We start from the raw sequence: 13,893 nt of genomic DNA, 5'->3' as shown, positions 1-13,893 counted from the left end.
AAAGGATTATAAATCATTCTACTATAAAGACACATGCACAAGTATTTTCATTGCAGCACTATTCACAATAGCAAAAACTTGCAACCAACCCAAATGCCCATCAGTGCTAGACTGGATAAAGATAACGTGGCACATATACACCATAGAATACTATGCAGCCATAAAAAAGATGAGTTCATGTCCTTTGCAGGGACATGGATGAAACTGGAAACTGTCGTTCTCAGCAAACTAACACAGGAACAGAAAACCAAACACTGCATGTCCTCACTCATGAATGAGAGTTGAACAATAACATACGGACACAGGGAGGGGAACATCACACACTGGGGCCAGCCAGGGGGTGGAGGGCAAGGGGAGGGATAGCATTAGGAGAAATACCTAATGTAGATGATGGGTTTATGGGTGCAGCAGATCACGATAGCACGTGTATACCTATGTAAGAAACCTGCACGTTCTGCATATGTATCCCGGAACTTAAAGTATAATAAAAAATTAAATAAAAATAAGTAAAGACAACTCTGGCTGTTTCATTAAAAATAACACAGGTCTGGGAGCTTAGATGGGTGGATCACTTGAGGTGAGGAGTTCGAGACTGGCCGGGCCTACACGGTGAAAACTCATCTCTACTAAAAATACAAAAAATTAGCAAGGCGTGGTGGCACACGCCTGTAATCCTAACTATTCAGGAGTCTGAGGAAGAAGAATCACTTGAACCCAGCAGGTGTAGGTTGCAGTGGGCTGAGATCATGCCAGTGAACTACAGCCTGGGCAACAGAGTGAGATTCTGTTTCAAAAACAAACAACAACAAACAACAACAACAACAAAACACAAGTAAGAAAGCAAGGGCTGCAGCTATTGCAATAGTACACTTGGAAAAATGACATTCAGGGGAAAGATTGTGGAGGTTTATAGGATCATTTATTTATTTAACACTAGTTTTGCAATATATACCGGTAACTGTGTGATTCCTCTATGTCAGGGGATGGGATATAATTGACGGCATTATATTTGTTCTCTAGCCCCACAAACATATTTTAGTAGGAGAGAAAATATTTTTAAGCAAGTAAAACCATTGCATAAAATAGTTAAAATGTGTGATTCATTTTATTATGACAAAAATAAAGTGTACTGAGGAAGACTGGTCAGGAAGCAGCTATGGAGTCGGGGAAACATTCCAGACAGAAGGAGCAGCATATACAGAGACCCTGTGCCAAATGAGCTTGGCACATTCTAGAACTCCTGGAGAGACAGTAAGGCAGAGTGAGACTAGATCTTAGTGAGTGAGATTAAAGGGCAGGCACTGAGGTGAAAGGCAGGTGGGTACCAAATCAAGTGAGTCTTTTAAGCCGTGGTAAGGGGTTTGCTGTAAACACAATTGAAACCATTCCTAGGAATTCCTACTACGGGTCACTCCTTGGAGACGTGTGGATAGAATTTAAGGGTCTTTTATGGTTCAAATTTTTGTTCCCTCTGAAACTCGGGTTGTGGCTTAATCCCTGAAGTGACAGCAATAACAGGTGAGGTTTTTAAGAGGTCAATAGTCATTAAGTGAGACTTGATGAGTTCTCAAGGGACTGGGCTAGTTACTGTGAGAACAAGTTGTTATCAAATGAGGCTGCCTCTCCTGTGTACTATTTTTGCACCTGTCTAGTTCTCCTTCTACTTCTCTAGCATGTTATGCCACAGCACAAGGCCCTCACCGGAAGCCAACTAGATATGGCCCGTTGATCTTGGATTTTCCAGCCTTACCCAGTCTCAGGTAATCTGTTATAACTAAAAACAAACAAAACAAACAAACAAACAAACAAACAAAAACCCGGAAAACGAATTAAGGGTTCTTCACTTGAATGAGTCAACATTGCATCCTTTTTTCCCACCCATAATAAAATTTATCAAATAACCATCACATTTGAAGAAACTGTGACTTTGTCATCAAAAGAAATGAGAGATATTTTCATGGTACTTTATAGTTGTTGCAGACATCTCAACATTTATGCTGTCAGCACTATGTAAGTATAATAGTTTTAACATTCCATTAAATTTTGTTGTTTAATGTATTAAATGAATTTCTTACACTATCTCACAAATTAGTTTAAAAAATAGTTTGATAAGTGTACTTCAGCAATTTTCTTTGTAATACTATATATGCCATTTTACATAGTTAAAACCATTACTCTGAGAAGGGGCTCATAGGTTTCCCCAGACTGTAAAGCAGGCCTACAGCATGAAACAATCAATTAAAACCTATTAAGAGCTTCTTGTTTTAAGAGCATTGTTTTAAGCAAGGGAGGGACACAATCAGATTTAAGTCTTATAAGACAATTTTGTTTCTATGTGGAGTAGAGATTGCACCTATTTGGAAGGAAATGGTGATATCAGTTGGAAAACTAATAAGCTGGCTGATTTTTAGGATAAGAGTAGTGAAAATACAAAGAGTTGGACAGAACTGAGATGCTGAAATTGGTTGGGGAGAAGTGAAAAAAAGATGAGACTAAAGATGATTCAATGTTTAATATTTATTAAATAAATGAATACTCACAATGCTTGCTTGGAAAGGGAAGTGTAAGGAGACAAAATTCCAAGACTTGTGAAAAATTCCAAGAGCACCTTCACTCTGAGATGCTGTCTGAGATCTTATCAGTCATATAAGTGAAGATATCAAAATTAATTGATATAGAAATTTATTATAAGATGAGGCAAAATTGATGATAAAACTAAATGTAAGAGTTAAACCTATATAAGCAATTTTGGAGAAAATAAATAAGTACTGCACAGATTTCTTAGATATAGCTCCAGAATGACAAGCAAAGAAGAATAAAATAAGACCATCAGCTTAAAAACTTTTGTTTTTTAAAGACACCATTAAGAAAGTGAAACGATAAGCCATACACTGGGAAAAAAAATATTTGCAACGTATAGACCTGAGAAGGGAGATTTTTAAAAGTCTTACAACCCAGTAATAAGAAAATAATATTTTAACAATGAACAAAAGTTAACCCTAGTACTTTGATACTTTGAGAGGCCAAGGTGGGAGAATCACTTGAGACCAGGGCCTTAAAATCAGCCTAGGCAACAGAGAGAGTTAAATCCCATCTGAAAAAAAAAAAAGAAAGAAAGAAAAAGAAAAGAAAGAAATACCATTAAAAATGAGCAAAAGAGTTAAACAGACATTCATCAAAGAATTTACACAAATGACCAATAAGCATACTCAAAATCACTAGCTTCTAAATAATGGAAATTAAATCCATAATGAGGTATTCCTTCGCGCCCACAAGAATGACTAAAATAAAAAAAATAAATAAAGGCAAGAACATGGGTTGAAAAGTATGTGGAGAAATGAAAATCCTCAAACATTGCTGGTGGGAATGTAGAATGGTGGAGTCACTTTGTACAATAGTTGGGAAGTTTCTTTAAATGTTAAACACAGAGTTACCATATGATCCAATGTCTCCATCCCCAGGTATATACCTGATAGAAATGAGAACATATGTACATACTTCTTTGCAAATACTCACAGCAACACTACCCTTAATGGCCAAAAAAGGGAGAAAATATCCAATAGTTGGTAAATGGATAAACAAAACGTAGTGTACGCATACAATAGAATATTATTGACAGTAAAAAGAAAGAAGTACTCTTAAGTGTTATAATGTGGATTAACCTGAAAAACATTATGGTGTGTGAAAGAAGTCACTAACAAAATACCATATATTGTTTGATTCCACTTACATAAAATGTCCCCCAAAAGTAAATCAATTGAGAAATAAAGTAATATTGCTGCCTTGGCTACACAAAGGAATGGGGAGAGACTGCAAATGGTCATCATTTTTTACAGGGGTGATGTGAAGGTTCTAAAATCAAATTGTGGTAATAGTTTCACAACTCTGGAAACATACTAAAAGTCATTGAATTGTACATTTAAATATAGTGAATTCCATGGTATTCAAACGATACCACGGTCAATCTGTAAAAAGAAAAACATAATTACATGAATAGAAATCCAGCTCTGGGCTGAATATCTTAAAGTGAAAATGTCAGCGTGTAACGATATATCAGTCAGAATGCATTCAGGAAGGTGGAAACATTATTTGAACTTTCAAACAGAGGAAATCTAATAGGTTTCATAGGTAACAGAAGAACTTGAATGGTTTCCTCCTGGTGGTACTGATGTAAATGAGGTTGATTCTGGGAATGACCACAATTTTCTGAAGAATAGGGCAAACCGAACTGCTAGTGTGATGTGACCAGGACAACAAAACTTCCTGTTATCTTCTAATTTTCCTTTTAGGCAGACCCACAAATAGGCAGATCAAGGAGCTGTCTGACAAAGGAGTCTAAAACCTACAGTTTGCAGAGTTCCAGGCCTGTATGACAGAGCAAACTATAGAAGAGTGATTTTGGAGCTCAGACACAATAGATGAATAACCTACCTATGTAGTATTTTAAAGGCAAAGTGCTCAAAATACTAAACATTTCAAGGTCAGGTTAAAAAAAAAAAAAAGTAGGCCTAGAAAAGTAAACTCTAAGCATGAAAACATGTGGTTTCATTGAAGTCAGAAAGGAAATGATAGACGTCTCCAGTGAAGCCGAGAGGACAAGCTAGATGAGGGGAAGAGGATACATGGATTTGATCACATGCAGAGTAGAAGTAATATTACTAAGGCCAACTTCAGTGGAATGCTAGGAAACTGACAAATACCAGATGGAATGAAAGAACAAATTGGAGTGAACATTGTGACTCTCACTCCCTGTGAGAGTCAATTTGACTGTGCCACAGGGTGCCCAGACATTTGCTTAAGCATCATTCTGGGTGTATCTGAGAGTCTATTTCTGGATGACATTAACATTGAGTCTGGAGACTAATTAAAGCAAATTACACTTCCTAGAGTGGGTGGGCCTCATCCAATCCTTGGAGACCTGAATAGGACAAGAAAGAACAAGAGGTGAGATAACAAAGAATTTTCAGTCTGTGCCAGGCTGTCTTCCATCTGGGACATCTGCTTTCTCTTGTCTTCAGATTCAACTTGGACTGGAATCTACACCATTAGCTGTCCTGTTTCTGAAGCCTTTGGGGTTGGACTGGAACTATGCCATCTGCCGCCTTCCTGGATGTTCAGTTTGCCCGCTGCAAATCCTGAGATTTCTCAGCCTCCACAGTCATGTGAGCCAATTCCTTATTATCTGTCTGTCTATCATCTATCTCTAACCTATCGGTTCTGCTTTCCTGAAGAATCCTGACTAGAACACCCTCTGATCTTTATAAATGAGTAAGCTTGAATATCAAGAGATATCATTATGAGGTAGGAATTCATCAGGACTTACTTTCTGAGCACAGGTTGACCCTGGCTGCAACCCTGCTAATTAAAGCCACATCTTGTTGAAAGAGGGAGCAGTGAAAAAGCCCGCTGAAACCAGCGGATTGCGATGAAAGCAAGCTCTAGTTGCCCTCACTCCTCATTAACATGAAGACACTCCCACTGGTGCCATGACAGTTTATAAATGCCATGGCAATGGGCTTTGGCAAAGACCAGAAAGTTACCTTATATGGTCCTGGAAATACCTCAAAAGTTCTAGAAACAGTTTTCCAGAAAGTTCTGCATGGCCCATTGAATTTGGTTGGCAGTTGTATTTATAACCACATTTAATTACATGCGAATTAATATAATTAAAAGTGGGTATAAATACAGAGACCCACACCCCCATATACTGCTGCTCTGGGCACAGCTGCCATGGGGTAGACCTGCTCCATGAGGGACAATACCTCTGTTGCTACTGTACATTGCTGCTACAATGAAAATGCTGACTCCACCAGCGTGCTTTTGGATTATTTCCTAGGTGAAGACAAAAACCCTCCCAGGTGAAGCCCCAGTGTAGGGGTTCACCTGCCCTCCATCAATTAGACTTTGTAAAGGAAAGAGAATCACTGAAGTAGTTAGAAGTACATACGAGGTGGAAGGAGTTTGTATTTAGTATTGACATAATAATGGCTGATGTTTATTGTCAATTTTCTAAGCTCCAGGCACTGTACTAAGTATTTTTCCATGCATTGACACATTTGAATCTCACTACAACCCTATGAGTTAGATACTGCTATCATTAATTTACTGCTGAGGAAACTGAGGCACAAAGTGATTGCCACTTGCTTAGCCCTTGAGACTAGAAGAGGCCCTTTCTCTGTGGAAACTGAACGGAGAAGATGGGGTCCTGAGGCAGTTAACAGTCAGGAGAAAAATCTTACATTCATTTACAAAATTGCCATTTCTTTGAGAAGGATACTATTTTAATTTTTAACCCCAATGTTAAATTTTAATTAAAAATTTTAATTTTTAACCCCAATGTTCTCATTGTTCCTCACATGAACCTTCTACTCAAGCCTGAAATGTTCCAATATCTGTAGCTCTGTTTACAGTATGTCTTGTTTCATCTTCTTGTCATTTTCTTGGGTTTAACCTCAATCTCATCTTCAAAAAACCTTGAACCATCAGGCTCAGGGAGACTCCTCTGTTCTCCGAAGTTTTTCTATCCACAGGGACACAATGTTGCACCATTTTACCACTGATTTGATTGCTTTTCTTTTATTACCCTTTGGCCATTTTGTTTTGTTTTGTTTTCCAAAGAAGATAACAGGCAATTATTTCTCTGAATACTTGGCAAACAATATTTTTCCTTTGATTGATTAGAGATCATGACAAATCTATTCTGAAAAGCACACAGTTGAATTGGACATTTTTAAGTGACCTGCATCTGCTGAATTTGTTTTATAGTTACAGTGACCATATTACAGAATAAAATTGGCACATATAGCTAAAAAATAACAGTATACTTGGAAGGATAAAGGGATGTATTCAGAGAAGCATAGCTTCTATAGTTAATACCTGGACCTACAACTTACATAGCACAAAACTTTATTTCCAGAATGTGAATATAAAAATTGCAAAATGATAGTGATCTTTCTACATACCATTAAACTTGAAATTCATGTCTAATGTGTTATTTAATATTTCTTTTTTCTGTGTATTGATTTATTACATCTAAATATTTTAATTTTATTTATTTATCCTGTCTCTAAAACATATTTGAGCTCACTTATTACAAAATGCTAGTTTTTTTTTTAAGAAAAAAGGGACAAGAAAAAGAAGCTACCTAAAAGTAATATTTATTTATTTTCAGAGGACAAGTTAAAAATCTGTTTCTGAATTTCCATGGTACTAAGCAGTAAGAAAAACATGATGATGTATGTGCTCCCTGCTCTAGAATAAAGGAGAACATATCATAATTAATTGGCATAAAATAAAGAATGTTGAAGGATGTAATATATGTGATCCTCAGCAGTTTCATAGCATACATAGAAACAATGAACTTGCAATGTGAAACTTCTAAAAAGGAAAGTAACTGATTTTGAGAAAGGTTTGAGTCAGTTAACTTTTTATAAAATATTTATATTAAGAATTATTTTTCCTCATTATTAAATTTGGAAAAGGAAGAAAATGAAATGGACTTTTAACTTTTCATTGTTTTCTTTAATGTGAAAATACAGCCCTTTCAAAAAGCACAGTTTTCACTTTGTTTAGACCAACATAATTTACTTTAAGTATTTGTTTGGGAAATGTATATTGATTTTGTGACTGATCTTATTACTTCTTCATTAAATACGCTCAAGTCAGGGAAAGGGGTGATGATGATGATGAAGAAGAAAATACAGTGAAGAGATGTGTAATTTACAATGCTTCCCTCTTTCCCCACTAAAAAAAATAATATTATATCTTAATTTAGAGTACAATTCTCATAGATTTCTTCTTTAACACTGAGGTTTCTAGATTATTGTAGATGATGCTGAAGATTGCTTTGAGAGAAAAAAGATTAAATTTTCTGCTGAAATACCAGCTCCTGTCTGGTCCTCTCTTGTCCTTCTCTGGGGAAAGTAGTTGGCACTAGCCGCTACATCAAAAGTACAAGTTGTACCTAGTTCTTTCAGTCACTCAGGACAGAAATACTGAGTAGCATATTAATCACCCAGTGATTAAAAGTCATGATGCTTTCACCCACCAATAGACTGTTCTTGAAAAAGGAAAAAAGTGCTGTTTGATGATGATCATGACTGATGATGCAACGCAGCATTTACAGCATTGGTTCTGAGCCTTGGAAAAGCCTATTGTAACAACTTCTTAGATTGTTGGTGTGTGTTCCATAGTTTCATTATTAACAGAACTCCATTTGCAACACTTGCCTTGTCCAACATCACCAGTGCTATGAAACATATTCTTTACTACACAGTACTAATATGAAGATAACATGAGAGTAGAAATCTCAGCTAATCCAAGCATGTACTTACTTGAACTATTTACCAAGATACAAGAGGGGCAGTGTAGTTTGACAGCCTAGTAGGAGTCCCTGCCACCTGGGTGGATGCCTGGGTTGAAATCTCACCACCACTCTCTAGTTACTCCTGTCTCTGAGCAAGGCATTGGTCACTTCATTTCTTCATCATTAAAGCAGAGAAAAAAAAAAGAAACCTATCTAATAGGGATTTTGCATGTTTTAAATAGGTTAACAAATTGTGCCTGAGAAAGTGTAAGCTTTTTGTTAATGACTATAGCATTTGTACCATGCATGGTAGACATAAACATAGAAAGCCATTCCTGAATTCTAGGAATATGTATCAATTCAAAGGAAGGGAATGTATTTCCTGATATGACTTGGGCCATATCAGGTTTTAGGGATGTCATAATGCTTTAGTTTACCAAGGTTCTTTCTTACTTAGATTAGATACATTTGCCGACACTATAGTCTGCCCTTTTATAAGTGATAGCGTATTTCCTATTTTCCTGTGGTTTCTTAAAGATATCAAAGAATAGGCCGGCCGCGGTGGTTCATGCCTGTAATCCCAGCACTTTATGAGGCCGAGGCGGGCGGATCACGAGGTCAGGCGATCGAGACCATCCTGGCTAACAAGGTGAAACTCCATCTCTACTGAAAATACAAAAAATTAGCTGGGCGTGGCGGCGCCTGTAGTCCCAGCTACTCGGGAGGCTGAGGCAGGAGAATGGCGTGAACCCGGGAGACGGAGCTTGCAGTGAGCAGAGATCGCACCACTGCACTCCAGCCTGGGCGACAGAGCGAGACTCCGTCTTAGAAAAAAAAAAAAAAAAAAAAGATATTAAAGAGTAATAGAGTTTCCTTGTGGTCCGAGATTTTGCTCCTAATACATGGCATTCATAGCACAAGGGTAGGGAAAAATATAACCAGACAGTTGTTGTTAGACATATAGGGCTAAGCTTCATTGAATTCACAAAATCAAGCATCTTTGTGTGATAGATTAGTTTGCTTGCCTTTATAATTTTCAGTTATTAGTGTGAAAAGTATGCCATTAGGGGAAAGAATGATTTATGATGATAATAGGCAGAGTAATTAATATGCATACATAGCATAAAGTAAATATTTGAGGTCTTCATACAATCTCAATCAAGCTTAAGGAAACAAAACATCGTAGTCATTTAACCAGTCTCATCGATACCTCTGATTATTGCCAAATGATATATTGCAACAAAAATATTCAAGTATTAAATTTAGAATTTGGAAAAATATTGAGTCTAAATGTTGCTCAATATTTAAGAGAGTGATTTTTCTCTTTTCGAATCTGTCTTATTTCTTATTTTGAGACATAGGAAAAATGAAAGAAGGTTGCCACTTTACTGAATTCTTTCAAAGGTTTTTACAAGAGGAAATGCAAAAGCCTTTGTGAATTGAAATGTTTAGCTCAGCAATTTAAAATCTTTTGTCTGGGCTTGTAGGTGTAGGTTACAGTGCTGGCTTTGAAAGGGTAGAAATAAAGTTTTCTGTTATTCAGCAGCTATTTTACTTTTTGATGCCAGATTTAAATGAATGTAAAACTGCCCCATGAGAGATTAAGATTAGCTATAGGGAAGAATATTCTTGAGAATTTAGGATGACTGAACAGGAGATATCCTCCTACTTATTTTAACATTGTTCAATGTTCCATTTCCCTTCGTTGTCACATACTGTTTTCTTCAAGCCTTCAGATGGGATCCTCTGTGTGGTGAATGTTGTGGCGGGCCACCAAAAGACCCCTACAGGAATGGAGAGTTGATTTCCCTGTCTGCTGGGCATCCTTTGGGAAGATGACCTTTGCTCACATTGACTTTGGGTGGCTCCAGCTAAAGAAAACTGCCTAACTCAGATTACAGGTTTTCCAGGGGCAGGCCATGTCCAATAACTGGTCACCCAGAAGGTGAGACGCCCTTATCACCATTGTGAAGAACTCTTAAGAACTGTCCAGCTTCGAGCTCTCCATAGGTGAGCTGAGTCTTTCTTTGTGACTGCATTACAGCTTGCCTTCTACCTCTGTCCAATGCTGGTTTCATCCTCTCCCCTACACATGAAGGTTTGAACTCCAAGCCTACCCCCACATAAACATCTTGAATGCTCAAGATCTCCACTCAAAATCAGCCTAACAAGAAACTCAACCTACTCTACCCAGTCCATTTGCTGCAGCACAAACATAACCCTTTAGAGCTCTTGGCTTTTGACTCTGTAAGTAAACTTTTTAATAAAGAAATACTTATACAAGTGAACAAATTGTAATGATGCAGCTCAATGACTTCTCATGAAGCTCACATTTCATTATAACCATACTCAGAAGAGGAAACAGAACATTAATGGATCCCCAGGAACACTTTCTGGGCCCTACTCCTCTCTAAAGAAGTGGCTATTATGACTTCTACATAATAAATCATTCTGTCTGTTTTTGAACTTGATGTAAGTAGAATCTTAAAATTTGTGCGCTATTTATTATATGGCTTCTTTCACTCCGCATTAGGCTCATGAGATCCATCTATGTTGTTATACATAGTTTAGTTCTTTCAAGGCAATACAATATTCAATTACGTGACTATGTCATACATTATTCATCAACCTCTGGACATTTTTCCCCTCAATTTTGGCTACTATGGATAGTGCTGCAAATAATATAATTGTAAATGTCTTTTGGTGAACATATGTATACATTCTTTTGAATATCCTTTTGTCCTAAGAGAATTGCTAGATCATAAGTCATGCATATTTTCAGCTTTATGGATGGCACCAGTTTTCCAAAGTGGTTAAGCCAATTTATGTGTTTACTAGTAGTATGTGAGACACCTGGTGGTTTTTACTTGCTTGCAAACAGTTGATATGTTTTACTTTTTATTTTATTTTATTTTTATTTTTTTTAAAGCCTTTCCAGTGGATGTGTGGTACTATTGCATTACAATTTTAATGTGTATTGTACCAACAGCCATGAAGCTGAACATATTTTAATGCACTAACTGGATTTTAGATATCTTATTTCCTGAAAAACCTATGCAGAATTTTTATTTATTATTTTAAAATTATGTGACTGTCCTTTTCTGATTGATTTTTAAGAGACATATATTCTCCACGTAGGTCATTGTTGAATGTGTCTAAAATATCTTTTCCCACTCTGTGGCTTACAATTTTATCAGTGCTAACTGTCGATGAGTAGAATTTTTAACTTTAATGTAATCCAATTTTGTTTTTGCTATTATGGTTGGTATTTTTTGTGTTCTACTTAAGAAAATGTTGCCATGGGATATGAAGAACATAAAGATATTCTCCTATATTTCCTTCTAAAGCCTTTATTATTATTTATCTTTAACATATAAATCAACACTCTATATGGAATTATTTATCTTTCATAAAATTGACTCGGTGTTCATTTGTCACTCATGTTATAGATTATGTATCTGTATAGGAGCGGGTTTGTTTCCAGACTTTGTGTTCTATTTTAATGGTCTATTTACATACTCTTGTCCCATAGCCACCGCGTTGTAGTTACTACAGCTTTACAATAAGCCTTGATATCTTGTAGACTATACCATCTAGTTTTGTTTTTCTTCCAGATCTCTCAAATGGTTTTGATTCTTCGTATTTTCACTCTTTAAAATTCAGCTTGTCACAGTCTACAAAAAAATTGATAGAATTTTGATTAGGATGGATTGAATCCTTAGATCAACTTAGGAAGAATTAATTTCTTTATAATATTGAATTTTCCAATCCACAAATGAAGGAATTTTTTCTTGTGTTTAGATTTTAAGAATTTATTTAAATACAATTGCAGTATTTTCAGATTTAGTCTTTGGTATATAAAGTTTTTTGATGCCATTCCAAATGATATCACTTTTAAAATTTGATTTCCTGCTTCTTGTTTCTAATAAACAAGTGTCTTTTGTTGTCATTGTTTGAGACAGAGTCTCACTCTGTCACCCAGACTGAAGTGCAGTGGCGTGATTACAGCTCACTGCACTGTCAACCTTCTGGGCTCAAGCAATCTTCCAACTTCAGCCTCCAGAGTAACTGGGACCACAGATGCGAGCCACCATGCCCAGATAATTTTTAAATTTTTTGTAGCAATGGGATCTCCCTATGTTGCCTGGGCTGGTCTCCAATTCCTGGACTCAAGCTATCCTCCCACCTTGGCTTCTAAAAGTGCTGGGATTACAGGCATGCACCGCCACGCCTAGCCTATTTTTTTTTTCTTTTTTCATTTTTTCTATTGGCATTGTATCCAACTTCTCGAGAGATTCTCATATTAATTCTTTTTTTTTTTCCTATAGACATTGTCTTTTTTTTTACACCAACTTTATTGAGGTGTTGTTGACAAATAAAATGTATATATATTGGGCTGAACACAGTGGCTCATACCTGTAATTCTAGTACTTTGGGAGGCCATGGTGGAAGGATCACTTGAGCCCAGAAGTTCGAGACCACCCCTGACAACATAGGGAGAGACTCTGTCTCTATCAAAAATGAAAATGAAAAATAAATGAAAAAAGTTATATATATCTACAGTGTACAATGTGACATTTTGATACATATTGAAATGATCACTGTAATCAAGTGAATTAACATATCCATCACCTAACATAGTTTTTTTTTTATGGTAAGATCACTTAACACCGACATTGTTTTAATTCACACATATTTTAGATTTGTGCAAAATACTAGTTTATACTTTCATCTTCGAGGGAGGGACAGTTTGGATCCAAATAATATATTATTCTGGTTTCCACTGGTGAATATATAAGTACTGTTGATGTTTTACTTGCTTGTATTGCAAATGCTCATAAAGTACATAGTGGATTCTGATCAGGAAAACAAACATGTAGAGAAATGATAGTCTGACACCTGAATTATTCCTCAATCAGTTTCCCCATCCCGTTGGGGTGGTCCAAAAGCAACAATAGAGCATTCCAGGAAGAAAGAAGGAAATCACTGCCTTAAGTAGTTAAAGTTTACAGAATTTGTAAGAGATGCAATATTTCAAATAAACAGCTCAGTATAAGTGAAAAATGCTAACGTAACTGGGGGCTTACAGGCCACGATTAGCAACTGAATTTAGTTGTTATTCTTATTGTTCCATCTCTTCTGGACACTGTGACTGCAACTGAGTCCATTACATAAAATAGTGGCATTTGGTATGCTATCTTTGGCATTGCCACTGCCTTCTTTGCTCTCACACTGTCACCTAAGAACCAAGACAAATTGACAATTATTTGGCAATGCCTCCAATATAAGTTCGTACTACTCTCTCAGAAAGCTAGAACTCCTTTGCCATTTGCCACTAGGTCAGAATTTCGTGAGTGCCTCTACCATCTACTGTCCAAAGCTTTCAGTCTAATATAGGTGGTGTCTTGTTGGTCGGCAAGAGAGAAGTCTCAGTCTCAGCAGCCTGGACAGTGGTGTAATCATATCACCACCAACCAAGGTGGCCTAAAAACCTGACATATTTAGGGTTCAGAATTCAGAGGCATGCTTGCTATGCAAAGTTTTCTGAGAAAATGTGAGCAGATTTGCAACATTCTAGCTCTCTAGTC

This window comes from Macaca nemestrina, chromosome 19, assembly GCF_043159975.1.
Source record: "Macaca nemestrina isolate mMacNem1 chromosome 19, mMacNem.hap1, whole genome shotgun sequence".
Lineage (NCBI taxonomy): Eukaryota > Metazoa > Chordata > Mammalia > Primates > Cercopithecidae > Macaca > Macaca nemestrina.
Note: the sequence above shows the minus strand (reverse complement) of the source record.